This window comes from Lissotriton helveticus, chromosome 1_1, assembly GCF_964261635.1.
Source record: "Lissotriton helveticus chromosome 1_1, aLisHel1.1, whole genome shotgun sequence".
Classification (NCBI taxonomy): domain Eukaryota; kingdom Metazoa; phylum Chordata; class Amphibia; order Caudata; family Salamandridae; genus Lissotriton; species Lissotriton helveticus.
In genome coordinates this window covers 231,482,113-231,498,433 of record NC_136057.1, presented here as the reverse complement: position 1 = coordinate 231,498,433, position 16,321 = coordinate 231,482,113, and positions in this window count along the sequence as shown.

Here is a 16,321-nt window from a genome sequence, read left to right as displayed (position 1 = left end):
GAGGGTTGGCTCTGCTCAGAATTGGGGTCTGATGGCCTTTTTCCCCTTTTTTTTGCTGGAGCGTGCACATAGGGTGTCGACGAAATCCCAGCCACCAGGTGCCCCACCGCAAACTGTGGTAGACCGATGGATACACTATTGAGACAGAGACCATATCCTAGAAATTGTATGAGTCAGGGAGACATACTTGTGAGCAATAACAGAGTAGTGATATTCCCAGACTTCACAGTGGCAGCCCAGCGACAATGCTTCTCACTCTTGGATACCAAACCAAGGCTCCGACAGTTGGGGTGACATATGCTATGCTTTTCCTGGCTAACCGTAAAAATTTAGGGGACACTGCAGCGCGGTTTCTCACAGATCTGAAATATGTTTGGACATGGATCGAAGCTCACCCGAAGAACTCAGAAGTGCCTGGCACGATTAGGCGTTTTCCAAGATGACAGAAGAGGACTCGCCCTTCATCCCTCCACTGTCCCTCCCAGGAAAAGGCTCAAGAGGGTCGACTAAGTTCAGTAGCAGTGGTAGCAGACCTTGGGATCTCAACTTCATGGACGCTGGAGCAGGTTCACAGGCCTCATCCTCAGACACGCCTTTGGATTCCATATAGCACCTTACCTCTGAACTTGTGCTATTGAGAATCACCCCTTGTGTGGTTGACAACCTTGGCTGATGGTGTCAAATAGACTGTGGACACTGCTCTTTGGTAACTGCATGGGGAAGGGGGCTTGCATGAACAGCCTGGTTCTTTACTGACTGTGTGCTGGGCAAAATGTATCCTTTCCTAGGAGACCACCACAACCCCACAACTGTTCACTGTGTGATTCATGCACGGTTTCTCTGTTTTCTGTTCTAGTTTGATAGAGTTTGGATGATGAGACTGTTTATTATTTGTGCTGGGGAGGGGGGACAGGTTGCTTGCACCTGTGGGTGTTTTTGGATGCATGCTGGAGCGGGACACGGAAGCCATCGGACGCCCCCTTTTTGAGGCATGTCACCTGAGCTTGTAGCTTGTAATGGCCTGTATGCTGGATGTCTGTAAGGTTATCTCCTGGAATGTTCTGGGGCTTAACAGCATGACTAAATAGTATAAAACTCAGGCTTATCTTAAGAGACGGGGAACACTCATACTGCTGTCCTGCGGGGTGTGGCGTGGCACTGAAGAATTGCTGGTGGGGCACCTAGCATGCACTACATACTCAGCTTTCGCTTGGGGGTTCCTTATAAGGGTCAGCCTAAGAGTACAGTTCCAATTGCTGGAGGAGGTGGACAAACAGGGGCGCCATGCTGAGCTATGTGTAGATTACAACGCGGACGATGTAACATCCGCATTATAACCTAGCGAGTGGAATTTGCTCGCATTGTAAAGAGACATATTCCTGCCACATAGGTTAAAACGGCAAGAAGTTATTAACTAATAAATCCTGATCACACAATGATAGAAATAGCATTCAAAGACTTCCCAGAATGATATTAATAAATCCAACAATATGATATTGCTGAATTTCTACTAAAATGTACAGACAAAAAGTTATAAGTCTTTCTTGTCTGTAAGCCCAGATTCAGCCTTTTTAGTGGTCTGTCCTGATTGGTCAGAGTTAAGTGAATTAGCCAGGCTCCTTTGAAGAGGTGATAAAGAGCCCCTGGGGTTAACCAGCTGTGCTGGGAGGGCAGTGTTCTGTTACATAGGAATGCCGGAGCAGGGGTGAGGGGAAATCGTAAACAATGGACTTCAAGGGAAGGGGAAGACACCAGTGTCATTTACAACTCTACTCTTTTGCACCCAGCCAGATGCTAGGCTTAAGGAAGGAATGAGCAGATGCAAGGGGAGAGACTATGGAGATTAGCCATCCTAGGGTTATGTTTAGGCAGCTCTTCTTTCCCTGCTGGAAAATCAGATACAATGAATTTGGAAGAATTGGTGCACTCTGGAACAAAATAGTACCACACTTTGCAGGATGTGGTCATACCTTTGAGTGGTACCCTGCCTACCGTTGGACAGGAGCGCCCTCCTGCTTGACCCAGAGAACTTGGAATAAGTATCTGAGAGGGGCAGAGCCTCACAGATCTGCTGCTTGCGTCACTTTTATTGGGTTTGCTTGCGACGGAACGCCCACCCTGCATACATTATACCTAACGCAGATATAATGTAGCGCAGGGCTTTACAACGTGACACATCTCACTAGATGCATCACGTTGTAAATATGTTGCATAGTGGTGTATTGTTTACATTGCCGCTGCAGCATAAAAGTGTCAGAAGGGGCTTGTAAATCTGCCTTTAGATGAGCAAACACTAAGGCCTGCACTCTGAATATTGCGCCTTCTGCACCATCTGGAACTACAACCCTGTGGACTACCTTGCTATAAAAGGACTAAAGAGTGGACTCACTGCAAGCTACAGGTTAACAGAGCTCACCCAAAACATCCCCACCAAGAATCCTCAACCTGGAGCACTACCAGTGGATTTGTAAGGGTTTTGTACAAGTGAATTGTGCGAACTGAAGTCCTCAAATTTCAAGGACCATCTTAGAGCTTACAGACCCTTGGTACACTTTGGGACCTTTGGGGAACTTTAGGAAGAAGTTCCAGAAGTTTGGAGCAACTTTGGGAAAATGCTCCATAAGATGACAGACTTAACCTGGCCAGTCACGCCGCCTGCCTTCAACCGTGAGTTGTCCTGCCGAAGAGGTTCGTCCTGCTGAAAAGCTCCGTAGGTCCAACTTCCAGAATTTTGACCAGGAGTAGGAGAAATCTGAGGCCGGCAAACCCTCAATGAATCCTGCCTGGTGAAGAGCACCGAGGGACCGCGCAAGAAAAAGCTCTGTAAACGTTTCTCAGTTTGAATGAAGAAAAGGTGACCAGGAGCAACCCCGAGGGCCAAGCCGCCTGCCTTCAACAGCAAGTCGGCCTGGATCCTTGGTTCATCCTGCTGGAACTCTCCAGAGGTCAGACTTCCATAAGTTTGACAGGAAGCTCATCGCAAGGCAATCCAGCAAACCCTCACTCAATCCGGACTGGCTGAGAGCTTTGAGACACCACAGGAAGAAAAGCTCCAGAGAAGTTTCTAAGTCAGGAGGTAAAAACTTTGACCAAGACCTACCGAGAGGGGTAGTAGGGTGAACAACACTCACAACGCAATTTTTACATCGCAGAGCCTTTACAACGCAACCATTGCAACGCAAAATATTACAACGCATTGCTCTGGGGGGCGCTATAGGATAGGGAATAGGTTAATTTACTATCCAATAACCTTCCCTAGTGTCCACGGGGACTGGAGTTGGAATAGTAAATTAAACTATTCACTATCCAGCACCCCAAAGCACTATGCGTTTGTAATGGACTGCGTTGTAATACTTACGTTGTAAAGGCATGCGATGTAAATGCATGCGTTGTAATGTCATACATCCGGTAGTAGCATAGGGCTACATCGCGGATGGCCTGAAACTTTGACTGTGACCAGGTCAATCGTGACCAGATGTCCTGATAAGGCGCTTTAGGTTTCTATGTGCTAGATAATGCTAAATCTTAAAAAAATCATATCTCCGGTTCCCTACATTGGATTCTTGTGGTTTTGGTGTCATTTTTTTTTGTGTTGAAATTTTTTATTGGAAATTTTCAGATAAAAGTACAGATACAAAAGTTAAAGCAGGATAATATCTTTGACAAGTAAAATAATACAAATGAGGAAAGGTATTACACGAAGTATGATAAATATAAGGACATAAAAATATAGTATATTTCATAATCTTAACCCCTTCGGGGCTGATGACGAGCTGGGCTCGTCATGGCGTAGCCTCCTCGCACGCTCATGACGAGCCCAGCTCGTCATGAGCCCCACCCTCGGGGGAAGCGCCAGCGCTCCCCCCGAGTCAGCCCGATTTTTTTAGTTTCTGCGGGGATGGCAGGGGAAGACCTTCCCCTGCCTCCCCCCGCCCTCCCCGCCCGCGTCATCAATGACGTCAGCGCGCGAGGCGCGCTGACGTCACCGGAGGCTCCATTTGTTTACCGACGCGCAGGGAAGCCATTTGCTTCCTGCGCGTCGGATGGTAAACAGGTTAGTTTTGCGGCTGGGGCGGGGGAGATTTCAGTATTGGTTCTAAGGAGGGAAAGGAAAGGCTTTTCCTTTCCCTCGGTGGCATTTAGAGGTTTCCTGCTGCACGATCGTGCGATCGTGCAGCAGGAATGTTAGGGATTTTTTTTTTTTTTTCATGGATGATCAATTTCGTAGTTCGGGGAGCGGCCCCTTGGGGAAGGGTCGCTCCCCTTGTTGGGGGAACATTATCTATGAAGTCTTCTCTTTGCTGCAATGTTGTTGAAAGGCCGTTTTTTCTACAAAAATGCCGATGGGGGTCATTTATAAAGTAAAATAATAGTGCTCATTGTAATGAAGGATGCAAGTGCCTCTGTCCTTCATTACTTATACTGATGTGTGTTTCTGAAGTGGCTAAAAAACACACCTGTGCTGCCTAGGCAAAGCTCACTAGTGTTTTTGGCCTGATGAATGTTTTTTTTTTGTGTGCTGCTTTTCAAACACATGCTTTGTCTCCAGTGACCATGTGTGTGTTACTATGCCATGTGCGAAGGGGTCCCTTGAGTGAGCTGTCCATCATAGTGGGAAGCTCACAAATGTTTTTGGGCTGTTGATTGTTACCTGAATTTGTGCTGCAACTCTAGCGCCATCTTTGTCTCCATTGACCATGGGTGCGTTACTATGCAACTGCACAAATGTGCGCAGGGGTCCCTTGAGTGGGCTGTCCATCATAGTGGGAAGCTCACAAATTTTTTTGTGTTGATGATTGTTTTCCTGAGTTTGTGCCGCAACTCGAGCGCCATCTTTGTCTCCAGTGTCCATGTGTGCGTTACTATGCAATTGCACAGATGTGCGCAGGGGTCCCTTGTGTGAGCTGTCCATCATAGTGTTTGGGGTATGCACGAAACATGTCGACGATAGGAGTTGATAGGTACATCTGGACACATTACGTTTAGGGCAGCCTATCTTTCCACCCCGTTTATTACCACCTAGAGGCAAGAATAAAGTTTATTGTAAACCTACTGGGCAGGTATTTCACACATCACATAGTCCACTCCTCAAATACACATGCACCACACATAGTCTAATAAAGTGCTCCTACGTAACTTTCGCAAGTCGCAGCACGCCCCAGCCCGTAGAGGACTGGGATGGCCCCAATGATGAAGCATGTCACCGTGGGGCAACCCTGGTGAGTGAGGGGACACCTAAAAGAGGAGCATTTCTCCCCTTTTTTGTACACAATACCATATTTTCACAATCGACCCCAGTGTGTGTTGGTTGTTATCTGAATAAACTAGCAACGCTCTTAGGTATCTGGAAGCAGAGACCATTTGTTCATCATAGTGGGAAGTTCACAAATGTTTTTGGGCTGATGATTGCTTTCCTGAGTTTGTGCTGCAACTCGAGCCCCATCTTTGTCTCCAGTGTCCATGTGTGCGTTACTATGCAATTGCACAGATGTGCGCAGGGGTCCCTTGTGTGAGCTGTGAATCATAGTGGGAAGGTCACAAATGTTTTTGGGCTGATGAATGTTTTTCTGAATTTGTGCTGCAACTCGAGCGCTTGCTTTGTCTCCAGTGTCCGTGTGTGTTACTATGCCATCGCACCAATGTGTGCACAGGTCCCTTGAGTGAGCTGTCCATCATAGTGGGTAAATTTAGGAAAGATGGTGCACTCCGCTAGTTGGTGGGCGTTGCCAATAGGGGATCTTCTGTGTGAGTTCACATGCCTCTTATGTGTATAAATGGTCAGAGACTGTTGAGAGCAGCAGATGGGGAGAAAGAAGCTCCTGGTCATAGGAACTGTTTTAGGATTGCGCTTGTGAAAATCAAGGATGCAAGTGCCTCTGTCCAGCATCGCAGTTAACCACAGTAATTCTGTTGTCCCCCTCCCCATGAGAATCCCTGATGATGTCAGCGCGCACAGCACGCGCCAACATCTTCAGGGATTCCCAGGCGGTCGGGAAGCCATTTGCTTCCTGCGCCTGGAGGTGTTAGGTTGGTTTTGAGATATTTGGGGGGGTTTGCAAAGAGGCTTCAGGGGAGAGGTAAGTGATTTTCCTCTCTTCTGATGTCTCTTTGCAGGGCATTTCTGGCTCACGGTCGCGCACAGCATTGCGATTGTGCGGTGGAAATGCCCTCACTAGCACCAGGGATTTTATTTTAGATTGTAGGAAGTGACCCATTGTGCAAGGGTCGCTTTCAGGTGGGTCGGATTTTAAATTTAGATGTTCTGGCCCCCCCCCCCCGGTGGGCAAATCAACCCGTACTTTTGTCCGTTTTGCCCTTTTTGATGGCCCATCTGTGTGGATGTGATTTTGGGGGTACATTTGTGTATTGTTTATTCATTTGTTATGTTGTTTGTGAAATGTAGTATTAAATTATTTTTTTTCTTCTTTGTTTTTGATCCAGGCTTTTGCTGTTTGTATTGGTGTAGGTTGTGGTTCGGTTAATGCTGGTTTTGCAGCTTGTGTAGTTGCATGTGCTTGGTAAGTAAATGTTTTTTGTACTATTTTTCCTAGATAAATGTGTTGTTATGAAAAGTGAAGTTATTGCTGTTTGTGTGGCTTTGTGTTTCTTGATTGTTAACTTTTTTTTTGTATTGCTGCTTGATGTGTACTTTGTCTAATCTATACTTGTTTTTTTTTCTTTCCAGTGGGATTTCCTTTCTTTTTGCTGTGTTTCAGCAGAGTAGGTGCTGGTGAGTCTTCTTATATTTGGTTAGATTTGAATTGTTTTTGAGTGTATTGATTTTTGTGTGAAGACTCTACCTTGTTTACTTCTTCCTTTGCACAGTGTAGGTTGTTGTTCACTTGTGTGTGTAGTCTTCTTGATTTGTAAGGATAATGGCTGCTCGCAGGATTACTGCTAAGCAGGTTGTTAGTTTGCTTTTTGAGTCTTCCTCTGACCATGGTCCAGACACTGACTCCGATTCGGAGCTTGAGTTAGGTGCAGAAGATTCAGGCAGTGAGTTTTCTCTTCGCATGGTATCATCGGATGATGATTCTTCTTCTAGTGCTGATGAAGTGCCTGTGGTAGAGAGGGACATTGATGTGCCGGTAGAGAGGGAAGAGCCATGTGAGCGGCAGCCTAGGTCCTCAAGGTTTCCCTTTTTTTCTCGTCAGGAACAGGCAAGTGTGGTAAAGGCTGCGCCCAAAAGGTTTCACATTGCTGTGGTGCGCCAAAGGTTATCTGGTGCTGCTAGTCTTCCTGTTGTTGAGCAGCATGAGGCATCTGGTGCTGCTAGTCTTTCTGTTGTTGTTGAGCAGCAAGTGGCATCTGGGGATGCGAGTTCTTCTGTTGATGTTGAGATGCAAGAGGCAGCTGGGGATGTGAGTTCGTCTGTTGGTGAAGAGATGCAAAATGTATCTGGGGATGCTAGTATTCCTGTTGGTGTAGTGAGGCAAGAGGCATCTGGGGATGCTAGTGTTCCCATTGATGTAGTGCAGCAAGAGGCATCTGGCCTGCAGGCTAGGGTGGCTTCTTCTCCTCATGTTAGTGATGACGTCTGGGTTGCCCCTGGCATGGTGCAGCCGGAATTGCCAGACTTCACTGGTGGTCCAGGGTGTAGAGTGGATACTGACAATTTTTTGCCAATTCAATATTTTCAATTGTTTTTTGACGATGAGTTTTTGCAGGAGATTGTGGAGCAAACTAATTTGTATGCAGAGCAGTATTTGAGGGACCACAGTGCCAGCCTTAAGCCCCATTCCAGAGCTACCCATTGGTCTCCCACATATGTTGAAGAGATGAAGAAGTTTTTGGGATTAACTTTTTTGATGGGCTTGCTAAGGAAGCCATCAATGTCTTCTTATTGGTCCACTAGTCCCTTGATGGCAACATCTATATTTCCAGCACTTATGACTCGTGATCGATATATGCTTCTTCTTCGCATGATGCATTTTGTTGATAATGATTTAGCGTTGCCACGCGATCACCCTGATTGTGACCGTCTTTTTAAGATTCGGCCTGTCCTTGATCACTTTGTTGATCGTTTTCCTGAGATGTTTGCACCTGGAAGAGAAATAGCTGTGGACGAGTCTTTGGTGTTGTTCAAGGGCCGCTTGGTTTTTAGGCAATACATTCCTAGTAAGAGGGCACGCTATGGCATCAAACTGTATATGCTGTGTGACAGTGAGACTGGATATGTTTATAATTTCAGGGTGTACACCGGTAAGGATTCCAGCATTAACACTTCTGCTTGTCCGTCCACTTTTGGAGTGACTGAGAAAATTGTGTGGGAACTAGGTAGACGATTATTTAACAAAGGCCACCATTTATATGTAGATAACTTCTACACTAGTGTGCGTTTGTTCAAGGAGTTGGCCAAAGTGGGCACTGTTGCATGTGGCACGATGCGCAGTAACCGGAAAGGTTTTCCAATAGAACTTGTTTGCAAAAGGCTTGTGCGGGGACAGTCTACTGCATTGCGATGTGGGAAGCTTCTAGCTGTGAAGTTTTCAGACAGGAGAGATGTTTACATGCTGACTACTATCCATGACGAAAGCACTGAAGCTCTGCCAGTTCGGGGTGAGACTGCTGAAGTGCGTAAACCTGTGTGCATTTTAGACTATAATAGGCACATGGGTGGTGTTGACAGAGTAGATCAGAGGTTGGAACCTTATGCTGCTCTTCGAAAGGCTTACGTTTGGTACAAGAAGTTGGCTATCCATCTTTTCCACTTGGCATCCTTTAATGCTTTTGTTGTTTTCCAGAAATCTTGTCCTGAGTCAAAGATGCCTTTTGTTAAGTTTCAGGAGACTATAATAGGCAGCCTTGTACTAGTGGAACAGGCAAGTGTGCCAAGATTTGGAGTGGTGGAGGAAGTGGCTAGACTGAAAGATCGCCACTTTCCAGAATACATTCCTCCCACAACTGCAAAAGACAAACCCACTAAAAGATGTAGAGTCTGTTGGCGAAGAGAAGTGCGGAGGGAGTCTCGTATGCACTGTCCTGACTGTCCTTCAAATCCTGGATTGTGTGTGCCAGCTTGTTTTAAATCGTACCACACACAAAAGAAGTTTTGGGAGTTTCATTGAGCTTGTAAGTGTACTGTCTGGTTTGTTTTCTGTAATATTTTTTTGTTTGCTTTTAGGTTTGCATTAGTGCAAAGCATTTAGGTTTTGAATTTGTGTTAGCAGATTTGTAGGTTTCTACATTTGATTTGTGGTATTTCTTTAAAAAATTCTAATTTTGATGGTGGTGTGTGCAGGATTGTGCTTGGATTGTTGGTGTGCGTGGACAGGCGCTTGGCTGGTGGTGTGCGTGGTCTGGTGCTTGGCTGGAATAGTGCATGGATTGGAGTTGTGCTGGGGGGGTTAGTGGATTTTTGCTTGGCTGGCGGAGTGTATGGTTAGGTGCTTGGCTGGCGGTGTGAGTGGAGTGGTGCTTGGCTGGCGGTGTGTGTGGAGTGGTGCTTGGCTGGCGGCGTGTGTGGAGTGGTGCTTGGATGGTGTTGTGTTTGTGGAGTGGCGCTTGGCTGGTGGTGTGCGTGGAGTGATGCTTGGCTGGTGGTGTGTGTGGAGTGGTAGTTGGCTGTCGGTGTGCGCTGAGTGGTGTTTGGCTGGCAGTGTGCATGGTCTGGTGCTTGGATGGTGGTGTGGGTGGACTGGCGCTCGGCAGGCGGTGTGTGAGTAGTTACTTTCTGTTGGTCACTACACACACTGCTAGTTGAGTGACACTCCACACAGTCCATCATTTTGTGTAGTTGCAGTGTCAGAAATGTGGGCGTGTGAAAGTGATGGGCCCTTGAATGGCGCTGTTTGCTGGTGTGAGTGTTGAAATGTGATGGGTCCGCGGCTGGCGGTGTGAATGTTTTGTATGTGTCACGCGTACGAAAGGTGTATGAATGGCCTGTAAAGAGGTTGGTGCCTTGACGTGGCTTTACAGCTCACGAGCTGCGAGTCAGTGGTTCAGTTTATCATACTTTCAATTATACGCAGTGTATTTCATTTTTGATGAAATTACTTGCGTATCCAATTGTATGTACTGAATCATCACTCACCCTCGTGCCAAATCCAACCAGTATGTGTGTGTGCTTGCGGATTAGATGGGTGTGCAGTAATAATTGTTTTTTTTCTAATTTCTGCAGTAGGGTGTACCTTGCCCCTTATTGTGATTGTTGTTATGTGTTGCTTTTCCATTCGGATGGTGTCAATGGTCTGGTTTGTATCAGGTATGAAAGGTGCGTGAATGGCCTGTAAAACGGTTGGTGCCTTGTCGTGGCTTTACAGCTCACGAGTTGCGAGTCACTGGTTCAGTTTTTATGCATTTATTTATTGACAGAGCATTTCATTTTTTTGAAATATCTTGTTAATAAAATTTTATGTACTGAACCATCACTCGCCCTCGTGCCAAATCCAACCTGTATGTGTGTGTCTTTGAGGAATAGATAGCCGTGCTTGAATGTTTGACTTTTGAGTAACTCTGTTAAGGTGTGGTATCCTTTTACTTGGGAGAACAAGGGGAGCGCAGGGTGGTAGGACTTTTTTGCCGGCACGGCGATCCCACGCCAAAATGTTTGGAAAAGTGCTATTTTTACCTATTTTTAAGGTTTGCAAGGAGTTCTGGGTAGGAAAACATTGGTGGACCCACACATGCCATACCTCCCTGGACTCTCCCGGGTGTCTAGTTTTCAGAACTGTTTGGGTTTGCTACTTTCCAAAGAATACCACCCATCCCGGGCCAAAAACTCAGGTGCCTCCCCCCCAAAAAATCAAAGTTATATTGCTTCAGGGTATTTTATATTCACCACTGTTAGATTTGGACCTTTTCCTGTTGCAGCCACTATGGCTACCCACGCAAGTGAGGTACCGTTTTTATCGGGAGACCTGGGGGAATGCTGGGTGGGAGGTAATTTGTGTGAGCCCAGTGATGCCACGCTTTCCCAGACTACAACGTGTGAAAAAATTGATTTTTTTCTGCTAAAATTGAGGTTTGCAAGGGATTCTGGGTAAAGGAACGTTGGCGGATCCACGCAAGCCATACCTCCTTGGAAGCGCCCGGGTGTCTACTTTTCAGAAATGTGTGGGTTTCGTAGGTTTCCATAGATGGCTGTCTCGCACGGGGCCAGAAACCCAGGTAACCCCTAAGTCCACCAGCTTTTGCAAGAGGGGTTACCTGGGTTTTTGGCCCCGTGCGAGACAGCCATCTAGGGAAACCTACCAATCCCACACATTTCTGAAAAGTAGACAACCGGGGGCTTCCAAGGAGGTATGGCTTGCGTGGATCCTCCAACGTTCCTTTACCCAGAATCCCTTGCAAACCTCATTTTTTGCATGGTAAAAAATCAGTTTTTTCACACGTTTTAGTGTGGGAAAGCGTGGCATCACTGGGCACACACAAATTACCTCCCACCCAGCGTTCCCCAAGGTCTCCCGATAAAAATGGTACCTCACTTGCGTGGGTAGGCATAGCGGCTGCTTTAGGAAAAGGCCCAATTCATACTGTGGAGACAAAAACTTTACCTTTAGCCAAATAATCTTATTTTTTGAGGGGGTCACCTGAGCTTTTGGCCCGGGGCTTGGCAGGCATCTTTGGAAACTACCAAACCCAAACAGTTCTGAGAACTAGACACCCAGGGGAGTCCAGGGTGGTATGGCATGCGTGGGTCCCCCAATGTTTTCCTACCCAGAAACCCCTGCAAACCTGAAATTTTGGTCAAAAAACCCACTTTTCCATACTTTTTTGGGTGGGATCTCGCTGCCGGAACAAATGTCCTACCACCCAGTGTTTCCCTTGTTCTCCTGAGTAAAATGATACCTCACTTGTGTGGGTGGGCCAAAGGCATGTGACTTAGGCTGGGGTGCTTAATTTGTAAAACGTAAATATGAGTAAAAACTACTTTTTTCAAAATTCATTTTTGGCGTATTCTGCTTTGGGGCACCCACACAAGTGAGGTATCCTTTTACTCGGGAGAACAAGGGGAACGCAGGGTGGTATGACTTTTTTGCCGACCCGGCGATCCCACGCCAAAAAGTTTGGAAAAGTGCAATTTTTACCTAATTTTAAGGTTTGCAGAGAGTTCTGGGTAGGAAAACATTGGGGGACCCATGCATGCCATACCTCCCTGGAGTCCCCCGGGTGTCTAGTTTTCAGAACTGTTTGGGTTTGCTACTTTGCAAAGAATACCACCGAGCCCCGGGCCACAAACTCAGATGCCCCCCCCCCAAAATCAAGGTAGTTTTGCAATAAGGTAATGTAAATTCACCACCGTACAATTTGAACCGTTTCCTGTTGCAGCCACTATGTTTACCCACGCAAGTGAGGTACCGTTTTTTTCGGGAGACCTGGGGGCACGCTGGGTGGGTGGAAATTTGTTGATCCACGCAGATTCCAGAACTTTCCACCACAGAAATGTGAGGAAAATGTGTTTTTTTGGTCAAATTTTTATGTTTGCAAGGGATTCTGGGTAACAAAACCTGGGGGTAGGCAGGCGAGTCACCCCATCCTGAATTCCCCTGGGTGTCTAGTTTTCAAAAATGTATAGGTTTGCTAGGTTTCCCTAGGTGCTGGCAGAGCTACGGCGCAAAAACAAAAGGTAGTCTTTTTGTCCGAATCGTGCTAAATTTCACTGGGAAATTGAGGTGCGACCATGCTGCGTTTTGCGCTGTTTCATGTCGCAGCCACTATGCCTACCCACGCAAGTGAGGTACCGTTTTTTTCGGGAGACCTGGGGGCACGCTGGGTGGGTGGAAATTTGTTGATCCACGCAGATTCCAGAACTTTCCACCATAGAAATGTGAGGAAAATGTGTTTTTTGGGTCAAATTTTTATGTTTGCAAGGGATTCTGGGTAACAAAACCTGGGGGTAGGCAGGCGAGTCACCCCATCCTGAATTCCCCTGGGTGTCTAGTTTTCAAAAATGTATAGGTTTGCTAGGTTTCCCTAGGTGCTGGCAGAGCTACGGCGCAAAAACAAAAGGTAGTCTTTTTGTCCGAATCGTGCTAAATTTCACTGGGAAATTGAGGTGCGACCATGCTGCGTTTTGCGCTGTTTCATGTCGCAGCCACTATGCCTACCCACGCAAGTGAGGTACCGTTTTTTTCGGGAGACCTGGGGGCACGCTGGGTGGGTGGAAATTTGTTGATCCACGCAGATTCCAGAACTTTCCACCACAGAAATGTGAGGAAAATGTGTTTTTTTGGTCAAATTTTTATGTTTGCAAGGGATTCTGGGTAACAAAACCTGGGGGTAGGCAGGCGAGTCACCCCATCCTGAATTCCCCTGGGTGTCTAGTTTTCAAAAATGTATAGGTTTGCTAGGTTTCCCTAGGTGCTGGCAGAGCTACGGCGCAAAAACAAAAGGTAGTCTTTTTGTCCGAATCGTGCTAAATTTCACTGGGAAATTGAGGTGCGACCATGCTGCGTTTTGCGCTGTTTCATGTCGCAGCCACTATGCCTACCCACGCAAGTGAGGTACCGTTTTTTTCGGGAGACCTGGGGGCACGCTGGGTGGGTGGAAATTTGTTGATCCACGCAGATTCCAGAACTTTCCACCACAGAAATGTGAGGAAAATGTGTTTTTTTGGTCAAATTTTTATGTTTGCAAGGGATTCTGGGTAACAAAACCTGGGGGTAGGCAGGCGAGTCACCCCATCCTGAATTCCCCTGGGTGTCTAGTTTTCAAAAATGTATAGGTTTGCTAGGTTTCCCTAGGTGCTGGCAGAGCTACGGCGCAAAAACAAAAGGTAGTCTTTTTGTCCGAATCGTGCTAAATTTCACTGGGAAATTGAGGTGCGACCATGCTGCGTTTTGCGCTGATTCATGTCGCAGCCACTATGCCTACCCACGCAAGTGAGGTACCGTTTTTTTCGGGAGACCTGGGGGCACGCTGGGTGGGTGGAAATTTGTTGATCCACGCAGATTCCAGAACTTTCCACCACAGAAATGTGAGGAAAATGTGTTTTTTTGGTCAAATTTTTATGTTTGCAAGGGATTCTGGGTAACAAAACCTGGGGGTAGGCAGGCGAGTCACCCCATCCTGAATTCCCCTGGGTGTCTAGTTTTCAAAAATGTATAGGTTTGCTAGGTTTCCCTAGGTGCTGGCAGAGCTACGGCGCAAAAACAAAAGGTAGTCTTTTTGTCCGAATCGTGCTAAATTTCACTGGGAAATTGAGGTGCGACCATGCTGCGTTTTGCGCTGTTTCATGTCGCAGCCACTATGCCTACCCACGCAAGTGAGGTACCGTTTTTTTCGGGAGACCTGGGGGCACGCTGGGTGGGTGGAAATTTGTTGATCCACGCAGATTCCAGAACTTTCCACCACAGAAATGTGAGGAAAATGTGTTTTTTTTGTCAAATTTTTATGTTTGCAAGGGATTCTGGGTAACAAAACCTGGGGGTAGGCAGGCGAGTCACCCCATCCTGAATTCCCCTGGGTGTCTAGTTTTCAAAAATGTATAGGTTTGCTAGGTTTCCCTAGGTGCTGGCAGAGCTACGGCGCAAAAACAAAAGGTAGTCTTTTTGTCCGAATCGTGCTAAATTTCACTGGGAAATTGAGGTGCGACTATGCTGCGTTTTGCGCTGTTTCATGTCGCAGCCACTATGCCTACCCACGCAAGTGAGGTACCGTTTTTTTCGGGAGACCTAGGGGCACGCTGGGTGGGTGGAAATTTGTTGATCCACGCAGATTCCAGAACTTTCCACCACAGAAATGTGAGGAAAATGTGTTTTTTTGGTCAAATTTTTATGTTTGCAAGGGATTCTGGGTAACAAAACCTGGGGGTAGGCAGGCGAGTCACCACATCCTGAATTCCCCTGGGTGTCTAGTTTTCAAAAATGTATAGGTTTGCTAGGTTTCCCTAGGTGCTGGCAGAGCTACGGCGCAAAAACAAAAGGTAGTCTTTTTGTCCGAATCGTGCTAAATTTCACTGGGAAATTGAGGTGCGACCATGCTGCGTTTTGCGCTGTTTCATGTCGCAGCCACTATGCCTACCCACGCAAGTGAGGTACCGTTTTTTTCGGGAGACCTGGGGGCACGCTGGGTGGGTGGAAATTTGTTGATCCACGCAGATTCCAGAACTTTCCACCACAGAAATGTGAGGAAAATGTGTTTTTTTGGTCAAATTTTTATGTTTGCAAGGGATTCTGGGTAACAAAACCTGGGGGTAGGCAGGCGAGTCACCCCATCCTGAATTCCCCTGGGTGTCTAGTTTTCAAAAATGTATAGGTTTGCTAGGTTTCCCTAGGTGCTGGCAGAGCTACGGCGCAAAAACAAAAGGTAGTCTTTTTGTCCGAATCGTGCTAAATTTCACTGGGAAATTGAGGTGCGACCATGCTGCGTTTTGCGCTGTTTCATGTCGCAGCCACTATGCCTACCCACGCAAGTGAGGTACCGTTTTTTTCGGGAGACCTGGGGGCACGCTGGGTGGGTGGAAATTTGTTGATCCACGCAGATTCCAGAACTTTCCACCACAGAAATGTGAGGAAAATGTGTTTTTTTGGTCAAATGTTTATGTTTGCAAGGGATTCTGGGTAACAAAACCTGGGGGTAGGCAGGCGAGTCACCCAATCCTGAATTCCCCTGGGTGTCTAGTTTTCAAAAATGTATAGGTTTGCTAGGTTTCCCTAGGTGCTGGCAGAGCTACGGCGCAAAAACAAAAGGTAGTCTTTTTGTCCGAATCGTGCTAAATTTCACTGGGAAATTGAGGTGCGACCATGCTGCGTTTTGCGCTGTTTCATGTCGCAGCCACTATGCCTACCCACGCAAGTGAGGTACCGTTTTTTTCGGGAGACCTGGGGGCACGCTGGGTGGGTGGAAATTTGTTGATCCACGCAGATTCCAGAACTTTCCACCACAGAAATGTGAGGAAAATGTGTTTTTTTGGTCAAATTTTTATGTTTGCAAGGGATTCTGGGTAACAAAACCTGGGGGTAGGCAGGCGAGTCACCCCATCCTGAATTTCCCTGGGTGTCTAGTTTTCAAAAATGTATAGGTTTGCTAGGTTTCCCTAGGTGCTGGCAGAGCTACGGCGCAAAAACAAAAGGTAGTCTTTTTGTCCGAATCGTGCTAAATTTCACTGGGAAATTGAGGTGCAACCATGCTGCGTTTTGCGCTGTTTCATGTCGCAGCCACTATGCCTACCCACGCAAGTGAGGTACCGTTTTTTTTGGGAGACCTGGGGGCACGCTAGGTGAGTGGAAATTTGTTGATCCACGCAGATTCCAGAACTTTCCACCACAGAAATGTGAGGAAAATGTGTTTTTTTGGTCAAATTTTTATGTTTGCAAGGGATTCTGGGTAACAAAACCTGGGGGTAGGCAGGCGAGTCACCCCATCCTGAATTCCCCTG